Raw genomic sequence first — 22,853 nt, 5'->3', positions numbered from 1 at the left:
ATTCGATATTTGTGCAATTGATACTTAATTCCATTAATGGAAGCCTAGGTGTAACTCCTCTTAAAGCACAAGATAATATGTACACTTTTTTTCATCCTCAACAGCCTGATATTGAATACAGTGAAACCTATGGGACTGGTATCAGCTGTCCATTATTTGCAGACATCCATATTTTTCAAATGATCATCGTACTGTATGTAGTTTTAGCCATGTTGTACGTAGATAGTCATTAGTTGACGAATTTTACTAGCAAATACTTGTATATTCCAGCAAACAAATCTCTTATTAAATGGTTTCGTTTAACAGCCATTTTCTCAAATCTTTCCTAAAACATATGCGTTACATTTAATAGTCATTAGACACAGCGAAACATAATTGCAATCAGCCCCTTACAATTAGGCACAGGTGACATCACTCGTGAAAAACTTTACAGAGGCCCATGTCCCCTGTTATAACGTTTATAATACACCAAGTGCTTGTTAAATTGTAGGCAGTCTGTAATTTGCGAGTGTCCATCATTTCAGAGTGCTGCTTAAACCTTTTATAATGTAATAGAACTGTATCAAATATTAAGCCACTGGGGAGAAAATTCTGCTCCTGCTCATAGATCACCTATTACAAAGAGAACAAATCTATGCATAATGGTAAAAATCTGTTGCTATGGCTCCAGCTCTCAGATTCAAGATATTTAGCAATGCATTGATGTGACAGTGGGGAAACCTTAGGCAGAACACAGAAATGGAACTGGAAGTGCACAAAGAAAGACTTCCCTGTCCTTACTCCAGTGTAATATTATTTGTTTATAAAGGAACATCCCATAAGTGAACTCAAAATTATTTGAATTAGGTTAAATTCAGATATTCATTAATGTATTGAAAATAGTCCAGTTTGGTTTTAGATTGGAAAATGAAAGAAAGACTTGCATTTATATAGCACCTTTCACAACCACCGGCCGTCTCAAAGTGCTTTACAGCCAATGAAGTACTTCTGGAGTGTAGTCACTGTTGTAATGTAGGAAACGCAGCAGCCAATTTGCATTTAGCAAGCTCCCACAAACAGCAATGTGATAATGACCAGATAATCTGTTTTTTTGTGATGTTGATTAAGGAATAAATATTGGCCAGGACACCAGGGATAATTCCCCTGCTCTTACATAAGAACATAAGAACATAAGAAGTAGGAGCAGGAGTAGGCCATACGGACCCTCGGGCCTGCTCGGCCATTCAATAGGATCATGGCTGATCCGAACCTAGACTCACGTCCACTTCCCTGCCCTCTCCCCGTAACCCCTAATTCCCTTATCTGCTAGGAAACTGTCTGTTGTGTATGTAACCGTTTACCTTTAAGGGAACTATAGAATGTGACCGTTCGCCTTTAAGAGCACTACTTCAGGGTGGCACTATTTATTGGCTCATGTATACTGTAATACCGATAGTGACCACACCAGTATATAAGGGTTGTGATACGTTAACTAGGGCAGAAATCGCCCAGACCTCTGAATAGTAAAGACCTGTTTTGTTTGTACTTCTAAAGTCTCTGAAGTTATTTACTGCACAACCTACAGACTTTACAGTGGCGACGAGTCCGATCGTACCCTGCGGCAAGACTAACCAGTAGCAGAGAGCTTCAAAAAGAAAACACGAGGCTCCGTCTACTAAAAGTATAGTACTTACTGGAAGCTGGAAGATTAACAGCAAAGCTGCGGCAGCAACAGGCACAGATTACCCTGCTACCACATCTTGAGCGAACCAATCAGCCTAAAACAAGGCGGCCGAAGAGACTGTGAGTAGTTAAAACAAAAAAAAACAAAAAAAACGGGGTAGAAGTATTTGGAGGAGAAGGGCAAAGCATTCGGGTCCAACGGCGTCGGGTGACAGCCGGACCGCGGGCAATGTGAGAAGCCGTGCAGCAACCGCCGCCACGAAGCGCTGAGCCTGCGAGTAGGCGCGGGAGTGTCGGAGCCGAGAGCCGCGCGAGCGGGGGAGCCAGAGCCGAGCGGGAGGCGTTGCAAGCCAGCGATCGCATCTCCAGATAAGGGCCGAGAGCCGCGAGAGCGATCGGATCTACAGATAAGGGCCGGCAGCCGCTTCGCGATCCAGCGATCACATTATAGATAAGGGGCGCACTCGGGCTGACAGACGGCGTCGGGGGACCGGGTGAAGACCGCCAAGCGCGGGAAAACCGCCATTGAAGTGGGCGGGGAGAGCGAGAAGCGCGGGAAAGCCGCCATTTTTCGGGGAAAACCGCTGAAGAAGAAGGGGGAAACCGCCATCTTGGAAATTATTAAGAATTTCAGAAAAGTAATAAGATTTTTCAGAAAGGCTGGTGTGTTCTCAAGAAGAGAGAAGAAAATTAATAATAAGTAAAGTAATACTTGTACTGTTCTCAAAAAGAGAAGAAGATGCCTAAGCGAGGAAATATTAATGACTTTAATGCAGAAATAGAAGACTGGGCCACGTATGTGGAACGCATAGAAATATATTGCGTAGCCAACGAAATTGAGGATGACAACAAGGCAATAACTTTGTTAAATTCGATGGGAGCAAAAACATACGGGCTTTTGAAACATCTAATAGCACCAGTTAAACCAGTGGACCAGACCTTCGAAGAGATCGTAACAGTGTTGAGGGATCACTTGAACCCCACACCGTTGATGCTGGCTGAACGATTTAAATTTTACGCCAGAACCCAGAGGCAAGATGAAAGCAATGCGGAATACTTAGTCGAACTGCGTAAGCTAGCGAAATACTGCCAGTTTGGAGGGAATTTAACAGAGGCGCTGCGGGACAAGTTCGTATGCGGCTTGGCCAAAGAAGGAACGCAGAAGCGACTTCTGGAAGAAAACGACCTCACACTGGACAGGGCTGTCCTCATAGCTTCATCGCACGAAGCCGCAGCGAAAGGGACGGCGGAAATGCAGCTAAAGGCGGCGGCACTCGGGGTGGACCAAATTACAGCAAGCACTCCCAAATGCTACCGTTGTGGAAAGACAACGCACGACCAGAATCAGTGCTGGTTTAAGAACCAAGAGTGCAGGAAATGTGGCAAACTGGGTCACATCGCGAAGGTATGCAGGTCCGGAAAGAAGACCAACAAGCAAAGGAAGCCACCACCACAAGGAAAGTACAACAAGGTGCATCAGGTGGCTGAAAAGAGTTCAGACGAACAAAATTCAGACTCGGACCCAAACAGCCAGGAGCTGGATAGTCTGAGAATCCACCATGTGGGTAAAGTAACTGATCTACAGACGATCTGGGTCACACTAAAAATAGCGGGAGTCCAAGTACGAATGGAGCTGGACACGGGATCAGCTGTATCCGTCATCAACCAAAAGGACTATCACCGGCTATTCTCTCACATACCCTTAAGAAATACCAAATTCGTATTACAGACATACACGGGGCATCATGTATACCCCCTGGGAAAAATACGAGTCAAGGTGAGAGATAGGGGTAAAGAACACCCACGAATGTATCTGTACGTACTACCTGAGGGAGGACCACCACTTCTGGGACGGGAGTGGATCAAGAAAATAGACATGGAATGGCACTACCGACAAGCAATGACGAGTGAGGACTCGGTGCAGACAAGCAGCTCAGACTCCGAGCCGGAAGACGATAAGTCAAGCTTATGTATGAAAAACAAGATTAACATGAACTCACGGACTAAGGTTGGGAAATCGATGGCGTGCATAAAGACAGAGAATTCTGAGTCTGTTCAAGCTACAGACAGATGCATTACGGAGGAACACCGGGCTAGAACTCAACGTTATGTCAAAGTACAACGACAATTAGAACAGTTGAGTGCCCGTCTCCTACAAGAGATGGAAAAGGTGAAAAAGTTCTGGGACACCGAATGGGAGTCCCTGGAAAGACAACAGAGACAGCTCGCTCAAGCAGAGAGCGACCATAGAGCCATCGTGGCCAAGTACCAATCACATCTCCCTGAGGCTGTTCAGGAACTAGAATATACACAGAACGATCCAAAGGAAGAGGAATCTTCAGGAAGTCAGGATGGTATTCCAGTTCACCTCTACGACTTGTTGCAAGCAGAGTGTAACGAGTTGAAAGAACAGTATGAACAGGCTCGGACTACAATCCTGGAAGGGGTTAACTTGGCAACTTCCGAAAAGCTCGTGTTAGTGAAAGAACATGAACGACTAAAGGTTGACCATAAGCAAGAATTACAAAGTCTGCAGGAAATGTTTGATGAGCTTCAGGCCAAGGCTGACTCATCGTTAGGGATTCAATCCATAGGAAAAAAATTAGTGGTGGAAGACATACCAGAACAGGGAATACAGGATGTCCAAGAACTCGTTAAATTATTAAAGGAAACACAAAATAAATATGAAGCGGCAATGGCCGAGGTCCAACGACTTGAAGAACAGATGCAACTGGAAATCTTTTCAGTGGAAGAAAAGGGAACTGTAAGAAACACAGAGACCGTAAGAATGGGCCATGAACATGAGCTTAAATCGTCAGAGGAGAAGGGTTTGGAGCTCTCAAAAGTTATTGAAATAGCCGAGGTTGCAACACAGACTGAGAAGATGGCAGCAGAGCAACCCTTAGATACCAAAAGTACGCTGACTCATGTCAAGGTTGAACAACAGAACGCTGAAACAACTGCTCCGGTAGAGGGATTGAATAGTCCGATCAATCAATCTCCAAAGGAAGTTGAAGTATTAAAATCACAAATGAGGTCATTAGTAAACAACTTGCTGAAAGCCCAGAAAAAGTTAGAGGAAGCGGAACACGTGAAGAAGTCTCTTCAGGAAAGATGTCTGGATTTGGAACAAAAGCTGGCGGACGTCCAGCTGGGTAGGGAGGACATAGAAGACCCTCTCGCTGGCCTAGCTCAGGACGACTCCGAATATTACTATGTCCTGTCCTGCCCAACTTGTAACTTCGACTCCCACCATACAGAAATCATGGAGGAGCACCGAAAGTCTACGGAACATCGGGAGAAGGTGGCTCTACTACGGGAAAAGGAGGAAGAGAAGGAGGAACTGCGCATGCAGCTGGCAGCTGACAGTGGAGCCCAGAGAGTCTCCAAGAAGCAGAAAAGGAAAAGTCGAAACAGAAGATGACCCATCTGAACCATGATTACCTCTACCAGATCACACACGTGGTCCCTCCGAACGGAGCCAATTCAGTTCGGAAGTTCAAACTGTTAAACCCATGGAAGGACTATTGAATGAGTCACTCCAGCAATGTGAACCGACTACACCACAGAGACTGAATCTATGAACTGTTTTCCACAGAGACTGAATCTGTGATCTGTTTTGACATGAAGTTATATATGTTATTATGTTATGTTAAACATGAAGTTATATGACGTTGACTCCATCGAGAGTATATCTGTAAATTGTTATATGACGTTGACTCCATCGAGAGTATATCTGCAACCTGTTTATATAAAATTGAAGATTGTATGTTTAACGGGATTCTGTAAGTAATAAGCTAGGAAGGGAGGAGTGTTGTGTATGTAACCGTTTACCTTTAAGGGAACTATAGAATGTGACCGTTCGCCTTTAAGAGCACTACTTCAGGGTGGCACTATTTATTGGCTCATGTATACTGTAATACCGATAGTGACCACACCAGTATATAAGGGTTGTGATACGTTAACTAGGGCAGAAATCGCCCAGACCTCTGAATAGTAAAGACCTGTTTTGTTTGTACTTCTAAAGTCTCTGAAGTTATTTACTGCACAACCTACAGACTTTACACTGTCTATCTCTGTTTTAAATCTATTTAATGTTGCAGCTTCCGCAGCTCTCTGAGGTAGCAAATTCCATAGATTTACCACCCTCTGAGTAAAGAAGTTTCTCCTCATCTCAGTTTTGAAAGGGCAGCCCCTTATTCTAAGATTATGCCCCCTAGTTCTAGTCTCACCCATCAGTGGAAACATCCTCACCGCATCCACCCGATCAATCCCCCTCACAAACTTATATGTTTCGATAAGATCGCCTCTCATTCTTCTGAACTCCAATGAGTAGAGGCCCAACCTACTCAACCTTTCCTCGTACGTCAACCCCCTCATCTCCGGAATCAACCGAGTGAACCTTCTCTGAACCGCCTCGAGAGCAAGTATATCTTTTCTTAAATATGGAAACCAAAACTGTACGCAGTATTCCAGGTGTGGCCTCACCAATACCCTGTATAACTGCAGCAAGACTTCCCTGTTTTTATACTCCATCCCCCTTGCAATAAAAGCCAAGATTCCATTGGCCTTCCTGATCACCTGCTGCACCTGCATACTAACTTTTTGTGTTTCATGCACCAGGACCCCCAGATCCCTTTGTACTGCAGCACTTTGCAGTTTCTCTCCATTTAGATAATAACTTGCTCTTTGATTTTTTCTGCCAAAGTGCATAACCTCACACTTTCCAATATTATATTCCATCTGCCAAATCTCTGCCCAGTCACTTAGCCTGTCTATGTCCTTTTGCAGGTTTTTTATGCCCTCCTCACTCACTGCTTTCCCTCCCATCTTTGTATCGTCGGCAAACTTGGATATGTTGCACTCGGTCCCTTCCTCCAAATCATTAATATAGATTGTAAAGAGTTGGGGTCCCAGCACTGACCCCTGCGGAACACCACTAGTTACTGATTGCCAGCCCGAGAACGAACCATTTATTCCTACTCTTTGTTTTCTGTTAGATAGCCAATCTTCCACCCATGCCAGTATATTACCCCCAATCCCGTGGTTTTTTTATCTTGATCAGTAATCTTTTGTGTGGCATCTTGTCAAATGCCTTTTGGAACTCCAAATACACTACATCCACTGGTTCCCCTTTATTCACCTTGTATATTACGTCCTCAAAGAATTCGAACAAATTTGTCAAACATGACTTCCCCTTCATAAAACCATGCTGACTGTCCAATTAAATTATGTTTATCTAAATGCTCTGTTACTGTTTCCTTAATAATGGACTCCAACATTTTACCAACCACAGATGTTAGGCTAACTGGTCTATAGTTTCCAGCTTTTTGTCTACTTCACTTCTTAAATAAGGGTGTTACATTAGCAGTTTTCCAATCTGCCGGGACCTTTCCTGAGTCCAGGGAGTTTTGGAAAATAATCACCAATGCATCCACAATCCCTACCGCCACTTCTCTCAAGACCCTAGGATGTAGGTCATCAGGTCTGGGGGATTTATCCGCCTTAAGTCCCATTATTTTACCGAGTACCACCTCCTTAGTGATTTTAATCATGTTTAGCTCCTCCCCCCCCCCATTGCCCCCTGTTTGTCCAGTATTGGGATATTTTTAGTGTCCTGTACTGTAAAGACTGATACAAAATATTTTTTCAGCGTCTTTGCCATCTCCATGTTCCCCACCACTAGTTTCCCGGTCTCATCCTCCAAGGGACCAATGTTCACTTTAGCCACCCTCTTTCTTTTTATATAGCTGTAGAAACTCTTGCTATCTGTTTATATATTTTTTGCTAGTTTACTTTCATAATCTATCTTCCCTTTCTTAATGAATCTTTTAGTTATTCTTTGCTGGCTTTTAAATGCTTCCCAATCTTCTATCCTCCCATTAGATTTGGCTACTTTATATGCCCTTGTTTTCAGTCGAATACTATCCTTTATTACTTTACTAAGCCATGGATGTCTGTCTTTTCTTTTACTCCCCTTTTTCCTCAGTAGAATATATTTTTCTTGAAAGATGTGAAATATCTCCTTGAATGTAGACCACTGCTCTTGTACCGTCTTACACTTTAATCTGTTTTCCCAGTCCACTTTAGTCAATTCTACTCTCATACCTTCATAGTCTCCTTTATTTAAGCTCAGTACGCTGGTTTGAGATCCAACTCTCTCACCCTCCAACTGAATTCGGAATTCAACCATGTTATGGTCACTCATTCCAAGGAGATCCTTTACTAGGACATTTTTTATTAATCCTGTCTCATTGCACAGGACCAGATCTAAGATTGCCTGCCCCCTGGTTGGTTCCGTTACATGCTGCTCAAGGAACCCATCCCTAATACACTCTATGAACTCTTCCTCAAGGCTGCCATGCCCAATTTGATTAGTCCAGTCAATATGAAAGTTAAAATCCCCCATGATTATAGCTGTTCCCTTATGACAAGCCCCAACTATTTCTTGATTTATACTCCGACCAACAGAGTTGCAACTGTTAGGAGGCCTATAGACTATGTCTACTAGTGACTTTTTCCCCTTATTATTCCTTATCTCCACCCAAACTGTTTCACTATCCTGATCCTTTGACCCAATATCATTTCTGACTATTGCAGTGATTCCATCCTTGATTAACATAGCAACCCCACCTCCCTTTCCTTCCTGTCTGTCCTTCCTGATTGTCAAATACCCTTGTATGTTTAGTTCCTTCTTCGAAATAGTGCCATGGGGTCATTTATGTCCACCTGAGAGAGCAGGCGGGAACTCGATTTAACGTCTCATTTGAAAGACGGCACCTCCAACAGTGCAGTACTCCCTCAGTACTGCACTGGAGTGTCAGCCTCGATTTTTGTGCTCAAGTCCCTGGGGTCGGACTTGAACCCACAATATTCTGACTCAGAGGTGAGGGTACTACCCACTTTTTTTTATATATTATAATTTATTGAACATTAAGAACATTTACAACATCATGATCATTACATTGTATGATACAAATCAATTCCACCACTCTGCACAGCCATTCCGCCACCACATTTTAACATCAAAACCTGAAGTTTAATTTGTCACCTGTAACATATATCAATCGATTGTACTTTAAAAATTGGTTGTAAAATACTGTCCTTAAATTCCTTTCTGAATAAAACATCCACAGAGCCTTATAATGATCTTTTAGCTTATATTTAAAATACTCTTTTAGATTGATTCTCCTCCCCTTAAAAAACAGAGCATTCCTTCTTTGCACAATCATGAATCTAGCCAAACTGAACATTAAATCAATTGCCGCTCCGCTAGACTCTGGCAGACTCTCCTGCAATCCCCATCTCAAAATTGAGTCCCACGGCATTCCCATTCTCGCTCTTCGGTCCCCACCCAGCAAAAAAGCTTCACACAACTGTCGAACATAGTACTTAAAGTCATTTAACTGCGGACATAACACCAGTAAATGGGTTTAAGTCTCATCCCATGTCCCACATATTGGGCAAGTTGCCGCCTCCACTCGTCCAATCTTGCACAAGACCGTCATGGTAAAAATCCGGTTATGAGTCAATTTGAAATCCAGTTCAATCCATTCTGGGCATTTAAAATTCGCCCACACCCCCTTCCAAGTCCAGCTGTGAGTATATATTCTGCCAAAACTCCTGACCAGCAGGTGTCTTGTATCTCCATTCTCTGAATACCTCATAGAAATCTCGATTATTACAGTTGTCAAATTGGACCAACTCTCCCCCTTTCTCCAGTACAAAGCTTGGAAAAGCAGGATGCATTTTACTTCCTTTGGAGATTTCCGCATTTATTTCTTCCATCCAATCCTGTGGCATTGCCCTCACAATCTTCTCATACATGATTCCTATTGCTTTTCCTTCTACCTCCTGATCCTCCTCCCACACCATGTCCCTCACTATTACTTCCGGCAACCAACCTGGAATTGCCTCGTATAATACATCTTTCACAGATATAATCCCAGCTTTTATAAAAGCTTGATTAAATAAAACCTCTCCTTCGATGTTGACCTACCTGTTCAAAAATAAGGGCTGTTCTAAAAATTCCTCAGCCCCCTTGGGCATAAACTGCACACTCTTTACAAATTGGGCCCAAGTCTCTACAACCCCCTTATAAAACCTAGGGAGAAGTTTAATCAATTTCAAAAACATATTATTGTATTCCATATACAAAACCCCCTGCCCTCCTATCCCACTTCGTTTTAATAAATGCTCAAAACAACTCTTCCAAAAACTTGTATTTGACTTCTCAAGAAATCTCTTCACCCATTTGATTCTAAACGATTTCTTCAAATCAATATCTGGGAAATTGAGTCCTCCCTGATTTCTCCGTCCAATGATGGTATTGTAAGCCACCAAGGCTGGTTTCCCTTCCCATAAAAACCTCACACAAGCCTCTCGGATGAACTTTTCCACCCACTAAGGAATATCCTCCACCGTCAATAAGTACCATAGCTTAGATAGCAGGAGAGCAGACACCACTGTCGCTCTTCCTTGCACTTTCAACCACCTTCTTTCCCATCTTCCCAAAATCTTTTTAATTTTCATAACCTTCGGTTCCCAATTTAATTGATCCACTTCATCCCTGTCTTTCTTGCACCCCATATGCACCCCCAGAACTTCCAAAACCTCCACCACCTTAAAGGGACATTCCCCCAACCATTCCCCCCTACCCCTCCCTGCAACCAGGCATTGGGACTTACTATAATTCACACTGGCTCCTGAAGCTCTACAATATTCCTCCACTACATCCATAGCTTTCCTCACTGACACCCCATTTCTCAATGTTAAGGTTGTGGGTTGTGTCATCTGCATATTGGTGTATCACCGACACCAGCCCAGAACTGGGGACCACAATCCCAACTACACCTTGTTTCTTTCGCATCATGTAACCTAATGGTTCTGCTACCAATGTGTACAACAGTGGGGACAGGGGACAACCCTGTCTCACTGATCTCTGTATCGGAAAATACTTGGATAAAAAACCATTACATTTAACACAGCTAAATATGTTTGAATAAAAAATCCTTATCCACTGAATGAAATTTTCCTTGAAACCAAATGCTTCCAAAACCTTCAATAAAAACTCATGAGAGACCCTATCAAAGGCTTTCTCTTGATCTATCTTTAATACATAAGCGTCCCTCCCACTCTCTTCCATGAGGTCTATCGCATCTCGGATTGAGACCACAGAGTCTGCGATGTCCCGGCCTATGACGCCATAGGACTGAGAGGGCCAAACTATCGCCGGTAACACCTCCTTCAAACGATTTGCCATAACCCTCGCCAAGATCTTATAATCCACATTTAATAATGTGATGGGCCTCCAATTCTTCAGATCCTGTCTATCCCCTTTATTTTTATAAGCTAAGCTTATGATACCTCTCCTCATGGATGGGGCCAGGCTTCCCTCAATTTTAATTTCCTTAAAAACTTCTAAGAACAATGGACTTAAAATCTCGAAAAATTCCTTATAAAATTCTGCACTTAGTCCATCGGACCCTGGGCTTTTCCCCCCCTTCATTCCACTTATTGCTACTTTTATTTCCGCTAATCCTACTTCTTTGTCACACATGCTTCTCTCATCCTCCTTTAAACCCTCTTCAATAAAAGCAGTAACCTTCTCCATCGCCAAATTGGAAATGTCTTCTTTTGTATATAACTCTTGATAAAAGCTGCTAGCCGCCTCTAAAATCTGCCCACTTTCATGAATGATCTTCTCCCAAACCTTCAACTCCTCAATTAACGATAATCTTTGCCGCAACTTCTCTTGCTCTAGAAAATATCTAGTGCATCTTTCGCCCTCCAATGCATCTCTAGGCTTTGCACGGAGAATGGCCCCCTTGCATTTTTCAGCTTGCAATAATTCCCACTCTTCCTTTAGCACCCGGAACTTAGTCTCAGCTCCCTTATCCCCTCCGTCAACTGTTTTACCGACATCGGTAAACCTTTTGTTTATATTCTCTTCTCGATGCCAGTTAGCTGCTGTCTTCTTTTTCCCATAACGTACCGAAAAACTTTTACCACATATTTGAAATTGTCCCACCAAACTCTTCTTTCTTTCAAGAACAAAGGTTCCTTCCGAGCATTCTTTATTATATTTATAATCCCTTCATATTATAAGCAATTTCTTTCAGGTATTGATTGTTTAAAATCCACACCCCTGAACCGATCTTAACTCTGCTCTTCCTAATTCTAAGAACCAAAGCTGAGTGATCACTAAAAATACTTTTTTATAATAAATCTCCATCACCTCCGAACTTAACCCTTCCCGCATTAACACAAAATCTATTCGGCTCTGTTTTAAAACATCACCCACCCAACCTGCTCTGGAGAACTCCCTTTTTATGGGGTTCCGGTCCCTCCATAAGTCTCTCAAATTTAAATTTGCCATCATTTTTACAATCATCCCTCTGGAGTTATCATCCTTAAAGGTCATCTGGGCTGAAATGTCCATCCGAGATAAAAATACATTAAAATCCCCCACTCTGCCGCTTCAGTGAATAACCCCCGAAAAAACTCGCGACGCTTGCAATGGTTGTTCGGTGCATAGATATTAAAGAGATCGCAATTAAATCCCTCCATTTTTACCCTTAGCCATAAAAATCTCCCCTCAGTGTCCTTGTCCACCAAGGCAATGTTCTCTTCTATGGACGGCCTCACCAAAACAGCCACCCCTCTACGGTTATTGTTTGCACAACTTGCAAACACCTCCCCCTTCCAAACCTTCTTAACTCTTTCTAGAATATCCTCATCCCAAAAGGTTTCTTGCAGACACAACAAGTCCGAACCTTTAAACCCTGCAACAACTGCTGCAATTTCTTCTCACCCCTCAGTCCGTTCACATTAATCGAGACCAATGTAATCATGGCTCCAAAGAAGAGAAGTATGGCTGATAATCTCCCCATCATTTAGTCTCTGGCTCTTCCCTCCTCTCATGCTCCTTCTCAACTTTTCGGGCAGCTGTTGCTTTTTCCTGCAGCCTCCGGCTCTTTTTCACCTCCTGTTTCAGCCTCTTCCTTGCATTAAGTTTGGGCCCAGGAGCTGCCCTTTCTCCCTCCTTCTGCCCCTCACTAACCTTTCCCTTTCCACATTATGCCACCCCACCCCCGACTTCCATGTCTCTGTCCCCCTCTAATTCCTCACACTCAAGCTCTTCTGCAACTCCCTGTGCCTGACATCTCTATCTCGCTGGTCCCATCCTGCTGTCCCTTTAAGGCTCCTGCCTCTTGCACCCTCTCCCTGTCCTGCCCCCTCCGGCTCACCAAGATATCCGACTCCTCGCCTCTCCCCGGAGCACCCACATCCACCATACACCCCGCTCCCGCCACCTCTCCCCCCGTCAGATACATAATCCTGCTCCCCGTCAGATACTTCATCTCCCATAGAGAGTCTTCCTGCTATCGCAGTTTCTCCCACTGTGCCACTCCCTTCGACCACATCTCCACCTCTGACCCTTGCACCCTGTTCCCTCTCTCCATGGGACAATGGCGCACCTAAATTGTTCCCTTCTGACATCTCTATCTCGCTGGTCCCATCCTGCTGTCCCTTTAAGGCTCCTGCCTCTTGCACCCTCTCCCTGTCCTGCCCCCTCCGGCTCACCAAGATATCCGACTCCTCGCCTCTCCCCGGAGCACCCACATCCACCATACACCCCACTCCCGCCACCTCTCCCCCCGCAGACACCAGACTCCCCAGGGGGAGCTGAACCGCACTAAGGCTCGAGTCTGCACTCGACCGTCACGGCCCGCTGCTGTCTTTGTTCCCCTCCACAGCGCTCAGCGTGTTTTCTGCCATCTCCATCCCGTTCTCCGCTCCGCCATCCTCTGCCTCTTCCTGTGCTCCTTTCTCCTTCATTTTACCGGCTGTGCCCTCCGACTGCACCGCTCCTCCGGCCGTTCCACTCTCATCTCCTACTCCTTCTCCCATCTCTTCATCACTCATATCGCTTCCTTCTGCCACACACTCACAGCGGGTGGGGCCTTTGTGACACACCCCACAGCTCTCCGCCTTGCAGCTCCGGGCAATGTGTCCCGACTCACCGCAATTGTAACAATACAGGTCTGTACAGTTTCTTACGAGATGGTCATGACCAAGACAATAATAGCACACCTTTACTTGGTTATCATGCAGCACACGAAAGTACTGCACTCCTTCCAGTGTCTCGAACTTCATACTGTACGGCAAAGACCTCACCCCCTCTGGGAACCGCACCTTTACATACTGGGTTCCGTCTGCTACCCGTGTTCCCGGATAGTACCTCCTCTTTTTTGCTGAACAGATTTTAATGTCCCACGACTCCAACTTTTCGCTTAGCACTTCGTCCTCAATGTAAACTGGCAAGTTTAAAAATGAAACCACCACGTCCTCTGAATATAGCAGAGTCACCTCCAAGAATTTCTCACCAACTTTCAGACTGAGTAACAGTCTTTCCACCCCCTCATGGTCACTGACTGTCACCTCGAATCCCACATTTGGCTTAGGTCGGCAGGCAAATCAGCTTCCCTCACCACAGTCCTCATGAACCACCTGGATAATATCCCAAGCTCGAATCTTCTTATCTTCACACTGCACCACCACCGTGTTTTCTTTACCAAACCTCCTGAGGTCCCGGCCCAAATCTTTGGGCCATTTTTTTTCCTTTCCCACCACAGTTTCTTCCCTAATTAAATTCCTCTCGGGAACATTGTCCTCTGAGGGGCCCAGCACTCTGGACCCCTCAGCAGCCATCTGGCTGTTTTTGTGGGCCCAAAAGGCCCTAAAACCTGAAAACTAAACCCCAAAACCCACCACCAACTTTTTACAAAACTCCCTCCAACTCCCAGCTGCAATCAGGCAACCAGTAACACCTGGCTCACTCCTAGCCCCTCCCACCTAGAGAGTGCTACCCACTGAGCCACAGCTGACACTGGTCATCATTGACTGATGCTCATCATTACACAATAGTGGTAATTTTCATTGAGAGATGGGCACTTCTTCAGCTCACCCTGTCACCTGCTGAAATTTACGACATGGCACTTTGGGGTGGAAACCTGGTGAATCTAGGGACCCAACTCAAATTCCTGACTCCTCATTGATGCAAATCAAAACTTACAGCTTCCCCAACCCAAGAATTTTGGGGCCTTAGTACTTTACTCAATCTTTGCAGTTTCTGTTTTATTTAATGCTTTATGTACCATGTGAATGTTTGTACATGAAAATAGTCTCTCTGCATTAGAACATTCCCAGCCAGAAATACAAAGGTCAAATAAAATCATTACAGAAAATCATTACTATAGTTTTAATGCTAGCTCACAGGTGGAGACCTATGTTGGCCTCCATTGAAAAAGTCATCGATCAGTGCTTGATGCACCAGTCTCCACTGGAACTGTCGAGCTGCTGGTTGTTCAAGAGATCCCTCCTCATCTTCATTGTCCAGTTGCTGCTGCTGCTCCTCCAACTTAAGAGCAATAGCTCACAGCATGACATTGTGAAGTATGCAGCAGGCAACAAGTATTTGGGCAACTCTTTATGGAACCGACTGTAAGGCCACCCAGAGCAGTCCTAATACTGAAAATGCCACCTTAATTCACTGCAGCTCTGCGATCCCCAAATCCTCACATGCACCTTGTTGTAGCTATTCTCAACTGAGTTTTGAGAATTAGCAGAGAATAGCTAGTGCTGTTGCAGGTCAGATCTCCCAGAAAATCATCCATTCAACTATTGTTCTCCCTTAAATGGTCCTTGCAGACAGGACTGTCTCAGGATGAAGTGTCATGTGAATTTCTAGTTATCTAGCATTCACATGCATCATTCTCATATGACTGTCACATACAATTTGAATGTTCATGGAAATCCCTTTCCCTTCATGAATGCTATTGTATGGCATGCAAAGGGGGGAAATCATCTTTGAGGAAAAGGTCCTTTTGCCTTTTTTACTGTTGTTAAGGGGACCTGGATACAAATATCTGTTTGCACAAAAAGGGTCTCTATTACATTCTCAATGGCATGGTGCACTGCAAATTGGCTAAAATTGAAATGTCCATTGATGGAGACTGGAAATACCTTGTAGCAGAAGTTAAGCATGACAGTTGTAAGGGGTGGTGGGTGCTGGTGTTGCTGCTTGGCGCGTGCGTGCGCCCAGTCTGTTATGTCTCTGACTGTTTTGTGAGCGGTTCGAATCGCTCCCACGCCCCTGGGTTCTAGACACCGGACTTAGGTACAAGGCAGCGGTACAGAGAAGACTTGAGTAGACAGGTGGTTGGATGCAAACAGAACCAAGATTTTATTGAAGAGGAAAAAAACTTACTTAATACAATCTCATGGAAAAGAATTACTAGTGCACACTTCTACAGGCAAAAATTACAAGAGAATCATACTAATACTTATACTTATACCAGGAATGGGGAACAAATGGCACATCGAGGGAAAACAACTATCTTAACAATCCCCTTATGCTTATCCCACCCCCTATACCTAGCTGGATTAAGCTATGAGGGGTCCGAACTTCATGCTCACCAATCAAAAGGTTTGTTAGACTCAAAACAGCGGTTGGGTTCAGGGTTCACTCTTGGTGCTCTCTGGAGCTTGTCGTCATCACGTGGCTTCCAGGCGCTGCAAGGGCGTTGTCCGGGTTGGCATACCCCAAAGTTAAAGTTTCTGTTTGGGTACTTTACCTTGCAGGGATGGTTCTTCGTCGACAGCGGCCAGTTTGGGTTGGTGTGCAGACATTCAAAGGTCGGCCGAGGCTGAAGGCCCGATGATTCGAAACCTCCCCTCATTTGGTCTTCTCCAGCCGGTCTGCCCCTCGGTGGTTTTCCCTTCTCCCCTCGTCGCGTCCCGCCTCGCCTGGCCTGAATCTGTCCGTGTCCACCTGACCCGGTGCCGGGGCAGTTCCAGATGGAGTGGGAAAAGGGCACGGGCAAAGGCCAGGGGATAAGCGCGGGACGGGGAAAAAGCGGCAGCCACAAGGGTGAGGGGCCGAGGAGCAGCGCCAGCACACCAACCAACGAACACACCTGACGATCTTGGACACCAACTCACGAACTCTCCGTCTTCACCATGAACCTCGAACCTACTCAATGCTACCTGGGGCCTTCAATTATACCTTTGTCGAAAACCCTTATCTGCGCGCCAAATCAGGTTAGTTCTTTGTCTTAATCTTGGCGGGCTATTTTAAATAATGGTAGCAATCCATATTAACTGGTTTTGGATGGCCGGTAATCACATCTACCAGCCCAATAATTGACTTGTATTGTCCTGAAAGTTCCTTGATGGGCCTTGTCCGGCCTCGATGGCTGTGTTAATCTGTTTCCGATAATATATGCAGACTATTTGATGGCCTTAACTATAGGCCTAAACTGAATTTAGATTTTGTCTCCAATTCAGTCTAATGCATAATTCAGAGTCCTGTCTGGCTCCAAAATACAAAGTTTCTCTTCACAGAAAGCCTGCAGCCTTAGTTTCGATTTCTCCCAAGCTGTCTGCGTTGCAGAATCCATTTTGGAATCCCACAGGCTTTCTGCCACGAGGCACGGATGCTATCTTGGGTACCCTTTTTAATTTAAAATGTCCATGCAGGGTCCCGTTTATTAATAACAGCCTTCGGGGAATGCAGAAATTTTGCGAATCTTACACAGTGACTTTAACTGCCAGTGGGCAGTAATGGTAATAGTTGAGTTGTAAAAGTCAATCTGCTCAACTGACCCTTCTCTTCTATCATTGATACCCTCATCCTGATTAAAACCTTTACTCTCTCCAATCCTGGCTGTTCCCACTATTGTGGCTCCCATCTTCGCTCCCTCAGGTCTAAGGACACAGGTTTGAGTGTATCTGGCACACAACTGCTTTAGCCATCCGTCACGGTCATGTTGCTCCTTCACCTTATGGCTTTTCTGCTTACAAGATGACAAAACATTCAAAGGATCAGCTCCCAAATGGAAAAAGGCTCACAAACCACAAGCCTTTGACTCCCTTGAAGGAAGTCACATTGTTCATTTTGCCATTTCAGAGCACAGGGAGAGTAGAAATCAATAAAGCAGCTGGCCTCCCCACAGCTCATAGCTGGTAGAAATCTGCTCTTATGTCTCATCTCCCTTATCACTTATTGGGTAGATCTTGACTTTTGTTGGCATTCAGTAGAATCACTGAAAACTTCTTTTTAATTGGAAATTCTTAAATTAGTATTTGTTCTTGCAGCCTTATGAATTTGTTTAAAGAGACTGGGGCTAATGTTAACGTTGTGTGATCGTGTCAGATGGGCGATAGCGAATTGGCAGCCTGTTTTACAGCTGTCCTAATTTTTATTTCCATTGAAGTCAATAGAAATAAAAATAGAGAGATGTAAAACAGGCTGTAGACTCGCTGTCACCCTGTTTACATTATTATCGCACAAAGTCAAAATCTACCCCACTCTCGCACAGGCATACACACAACCACAAAAGCAGCACACACAGACCTTGAGTGAACAGCAGAAAGAGAAATGTGACAAGTGGTGGACCCCCAAATCTCCACCCTCTCACCCCTCTATGAGAAGGAATCTCTGAAAATCCTGGTGTGAAAAGTCATAAAGGATACCAGAGATGGGAAAACAGGAGGCCAGGTGCCAGATTTAGGTTTGTGATAACATTCTGGGGCCTAGAAATTCAGTCGCGCCACTTTTGGGGCGCTAAAGTCGGGCGGTCGCTAAAGTTAGCGCCCGCCGGAAAGTGTAGGCCACTTCGCTAAAATTCAGTAGATTTGGCCAAGGAGTTTGGGCGAGCGCTGAAACTGGCGTTGCACTCCTATCTTTAGGCGCTAAGCCGGCGGTGCGGACTGATAACGCCGAGGCCGGGCGCAGCGCAGGTGCGGTCATGTTTTGATTGACAGCAGACACCCTGACGCCGGCCAGCTCTTAAAGGGGGAAGGGTCGACTTTGCCTGCTGCCACGCCCTGGATAGTGGAGCCCTGCAGCTAGGCCTCAACACTGCTGGTGGACCCAAATAGCGCCTGAAGCCATGCAGAAGGCCCGTGAACGAGCGCAGCGCTTCTCAGAGCCAGCTTTGTGGGTGCTGCTTAAGGGTTTGGAAAAGAGAAGAGAGATCTTGTGCCCGGACAGTGGCAAGAAGGCTCCCAGGAGGCAGTTCAGGAGAGCCTGGAGGGAAATCGCCCACAGGGTGTCAGCCACCAGCGATGTCCCCAGGACTGGTGACCAATGCCGCAAGAAGTACAACGACCTCACTCGGTTGGTCAAGGTGAGTAGCCTTTCCAGTGTCCTCCTCAACCTTGCATGTGCACCTCACATTATGGGCAAAGGGACCTCAAAGGCCTAATGGCCATCCCTCCTCCCACAGCTATGGCACTGGCATGATCCTCAATAGCACTTTCTGCACTTTACACACTGGCCAAGCTATTCGACCATGGGAGGCAGTGCACACAACAGGGCACCACACTGGCCAAGCTATTCCACTATGGGAGGCAGTGCACACAACAACAGGGCACCACACTGTACTTAGAGGCCGTCCTTTCTCTTGCAGGCCAAGCTGGCCCAGAATATGAAGAGCCGGAATGTCACCGGGGGAGGCCGTGCCCAGTTCCAGGAGCTCAGTGAGCTGGAGGAGCGCGTGGCTCGACTCATGTGTGGCCGGGTGGTTGGCCCCGTTGCTATTGGTGATGCGGACCCTGTGCTGGGCCCCAATGGTAAGGACATGACCGTTTGGACCTCTCTCGTTCCCCTTGCGCTTCAGATCTACATCCTTTGCCACTGTCCGACCAATGCGCATAATGCCACCACTCATGCCTCCCTCGCTGATGCCCTGTCCTCACTCTAAAGCTACTCTTGTGCCTTCCTGCTTTCAGCTGGTGAGGAGGAGGTCCATGAAGCTGAGAGTGCCAGTCCCTCGGAAGAGGAGGACGACGAGGACCAAGAGGAAGGCGGCACATCGGGGGAACCCTCATCCGCGCCAGGGGATGGCAATGGAGGGGAGACGTCTTGCCTGGAGGAGAGCCAGGGGCAAGTGTTGCAGGGGGGTGTAGCTCCTGGGCCCAGTGGCGTCCAGGCACGCGGGAAGGGTCGGGCAGCACGGCTGCCTTCTCCCCAGAGGGGGGAAGTGTTGCAGGGGAGGGCAGTTGCTGGGCCCAGTGGCGTCCAGGCACGCGGGAAGGGTCGGGCAACATGGCTGCCTTCTCCCCAGAGGGGGGAAGTGTTGCAGGGGAGGGCAGTTGCTGGGCCCAGTGGCGTCCAGGCACGCGGGAAGGGTCGGGCAGCTCGGCGGCCTTCTCCCCAGAGGGAGAGTCCGCCCTCCAGTCCGGAGACGGTCCTCGCCCAGGAGGTGCGCCTCCTTGATGAAATGTCCGCAGCCTCGGAGCGGTGCCACAACGAGTTCATGGGGGTTGTGGGACAGATGCTTCAGGCCATTGAGTCCCTGGCTCATAGTGTGGCCGCTTTCGGGGACTCACAGGCCAGGGGTGTCGACCAACTCGCGGCAGCACAGGCCAGGGGTGTCGACCAACTCGCGGCAGCACAGGACGCGAGTCGCGAGTTCATGAGTGGTGCCGTGCAGACACTGGCTGATCTGATGCGGGCACAGACCAGGGCAGTTCGGGCACTCACTTCTGCCACACTCGCGGTGTCACGGAAGCATCGCCAGGGCACCCGCCGCCCTGCTGCAGCACAGCGGTCTGGCCTCCACCAGATTGCTGCGCTTGCTGCAGTGCCAGCCCAGCCGAGTGCCAGTGTCTCTGGCGACCAGCGAGCGCCTGGCATCAGCCAGCTTGCCCCCATTGCTGCAGCTGCCACTGCCACTCCCCCAGCCAAGGTGCGACGAGCTGATGCAGAGACTGATGCTGCCCAGCCACAGCTGCAGCAGTCAGCAGCCGGCCCCTCCAGGGCCGGACCTCGTCTAGGCCGACCCCCAAGGGCATCTGCCGTCACGCAGTGTGCCCCTCAGGAGCCTTCCCCCAGCCTTGCCACACCCACAGGGCCCAGGTTGAGGCGGAGCAACAGGTCGGGCAGGGGCCGGAGAAGCCTGCACAAGGACTCGCCCTCTCGGCACACCAAGTAGAGTGTGTTGCCAACTGTTTTTTTTATATGGGGGTGTTTGTGTTCTGGCGGGGGGGGCTTATTTTGGGAAGGCCGAAGATGAAGGCAAATGTTTTTTTATATGGGGGTGGTTGTGTTCTGGAGGGGGGGGGGCTTATTTTGGGAAGGCCGAGGATGAAGGCAAATGTTATTGACAAGTTTTGTTATTCCTCCCCAGGTTGTGGGAGTGAGGTATGTTTTTGACTGTTTTTTGGGGGTCTTGTCTGTTTCTCTGTTTCATGTGGGAAGGGCCCTGAGTTTGTTAAATAAAGCTTTTTATTTATTCAGCTTGTCCAGGTGTCATGTTTCAAGTGGTTGTTGCGTTAACCGGCTGAGGGCTTGCGGAGCGGCTGCATTCAGGTGCGTTCATTGCCACAAGCCATTCCCTGACAGGGGGCCTAGAAGTGCCGTTCAATAAGCCGCCGGCGGACGGCCCTTGGACCTTGTGGCTCCCTCCTGGGCTGGTACTCCTCCTCCTCCTCCTCATGGTCCTCCTGCTCGTCCTCCTGAGGTGGTGGTCCAACGTGAGGTGGCAGCGCCTGAGTCCTGCGGATAGCCAGGTTGTGCAGCATGCAGCAAATGACGACGAACTGGGAGACTCTATCCGGCGAATACTGTAGAGATCCGCCGGAACGATCCAGGCAGCGGACCGTTGCTTGAGGACGCCAATTGTTTGCTCTATGATGTTCCTTGTGGCTTGATGGCTTTCGTTGTATGCCTCCTCCGCAGGGGTCCTGGGCGCGCGGAGCGGGGTCATGAGCCATGTACACAAAGGGTAGCCCTTGTCCCCAATAAGCCATCCCCTTGGTGGAGGCTGTGCCTCGAACATGTCAGCCACAGTAGTCTGGCGCAGGATAAATGCATCGTGGCTGCTTCCTGGAAAGCGGGCATTGACAGCTAGGATGCGCTGCCTGTGGTCACACACCAGCTGTACATTGAGGGAATGGTAGCCCTTCCGGTTGCGGTAATCCTCGGCATTGTCGATAGGTGCCCGCATAGCCACATGCGTGCAGTCAATGGCGCCCTGCACCATGGGGAAGTCGGCGATCCTGGCAAATCCGACTGCACGCTGCTCCTGCCTCTCTAGGGTCATGGGGAAGGAGATGAATTGGTGTCTCCTTGCGAAAAGGGCATCGGTGACCTGCTGGATGCAGCGATGCACGGCGAACTGGGAAATGTTCGCTATGTCCCCAGCAGCGGCTTGGAATGATCCGCTTGCATAAAAGTTCAGAGCCACCGTGACCTTCACTTCCACCGACAGAGACGTCCTGCACATCAGCTGTGGACGCACATCTCTGTGAAGCAGCTGGCAGATCTCTGCAACCACCTCCCTTCTGAAGCGCAGCCTCTTAACACAATGCGCGGCAGTCATGGTGAGATAGGACACCTGCTGCCGGTATTCCCTGAGTGGGTAAGGCCTACGTTGCCGACGCCTGATGGCCCCTCTGCGTCTAGGCATGGCTGGCCCTCTCACACAGCGTCTGCGAGCCCTTCGCACATAATGCTGGAACTGAGGGTTGGAACCCCATGCAGCCCCCATAATAAACTTGCAAACAGTGAAATCACAATGAGTGAAAGTTCCAAGCTCTGGCCAGAAGCCAAAAATACCTCTCCTATGTTGTCCCAAATCAGGAAGGTCTGTTCCTTGGTCTCTGTCCAGAAATCCAAAGCACTAAAGTCATTGCAGCAAAATGGCTGGCCTTTATAGTTCAGTGTAAGTGCCCTTTAATTAGCGCTCCCCGTTGCCCGCAGGGCCTCTGCTGCGTTCCACTTCACAGTTCTTAACAGCGCCACGCCCACATTGGGCGGGTGCCACTGAATTTCCGGTTTGGGGCGCACAAACAGCGTTGCACGACGAAATGACGTCATAAGCTGCGCGCGCAGCTGAGCGGGCGCAAACACTTTGCGCCGGCGCTAAATGTCAACTGAAGTTGGGCGTAGGCGCAGATCGGCCTGGGCCCGGGCGCTAAGTGCCTAGCGCTGGAAATCTACCCCTCTTATGGCGCTAACGGCTGGCGGACGCAACTGAATTTCTAGGCCTGGGTCTCTTCATTCTCATCCTACCGTAGCCTACATTACCTGTCACTCCTTCTACTGAAAGTGATAATATAACTATACTCCCCAGCAACTCATTCTTACCTTTTCTCCCCTCGATGTGGCTGAAGAGTAA

The sequence above is a fragment of the Somniosus microcephalus genome, chromosome 10 (assembly GCF_052327205.1).
Source record: "Somniosus microcephalus isolate GS21.2 chromosome 10, FLI_Smic_1.0, whole genome shotgun sequence".
In the NCBI taxonomy this organism is placed as follows: Eukaryota; Metazoa; Chordata; class Chondrichthyes; order Squaliformes; family Somniosidae; genus Somniosus; species Somniosus microcephalus.
Note: the sequence above shows the minus strand (reverse complement) of the source record.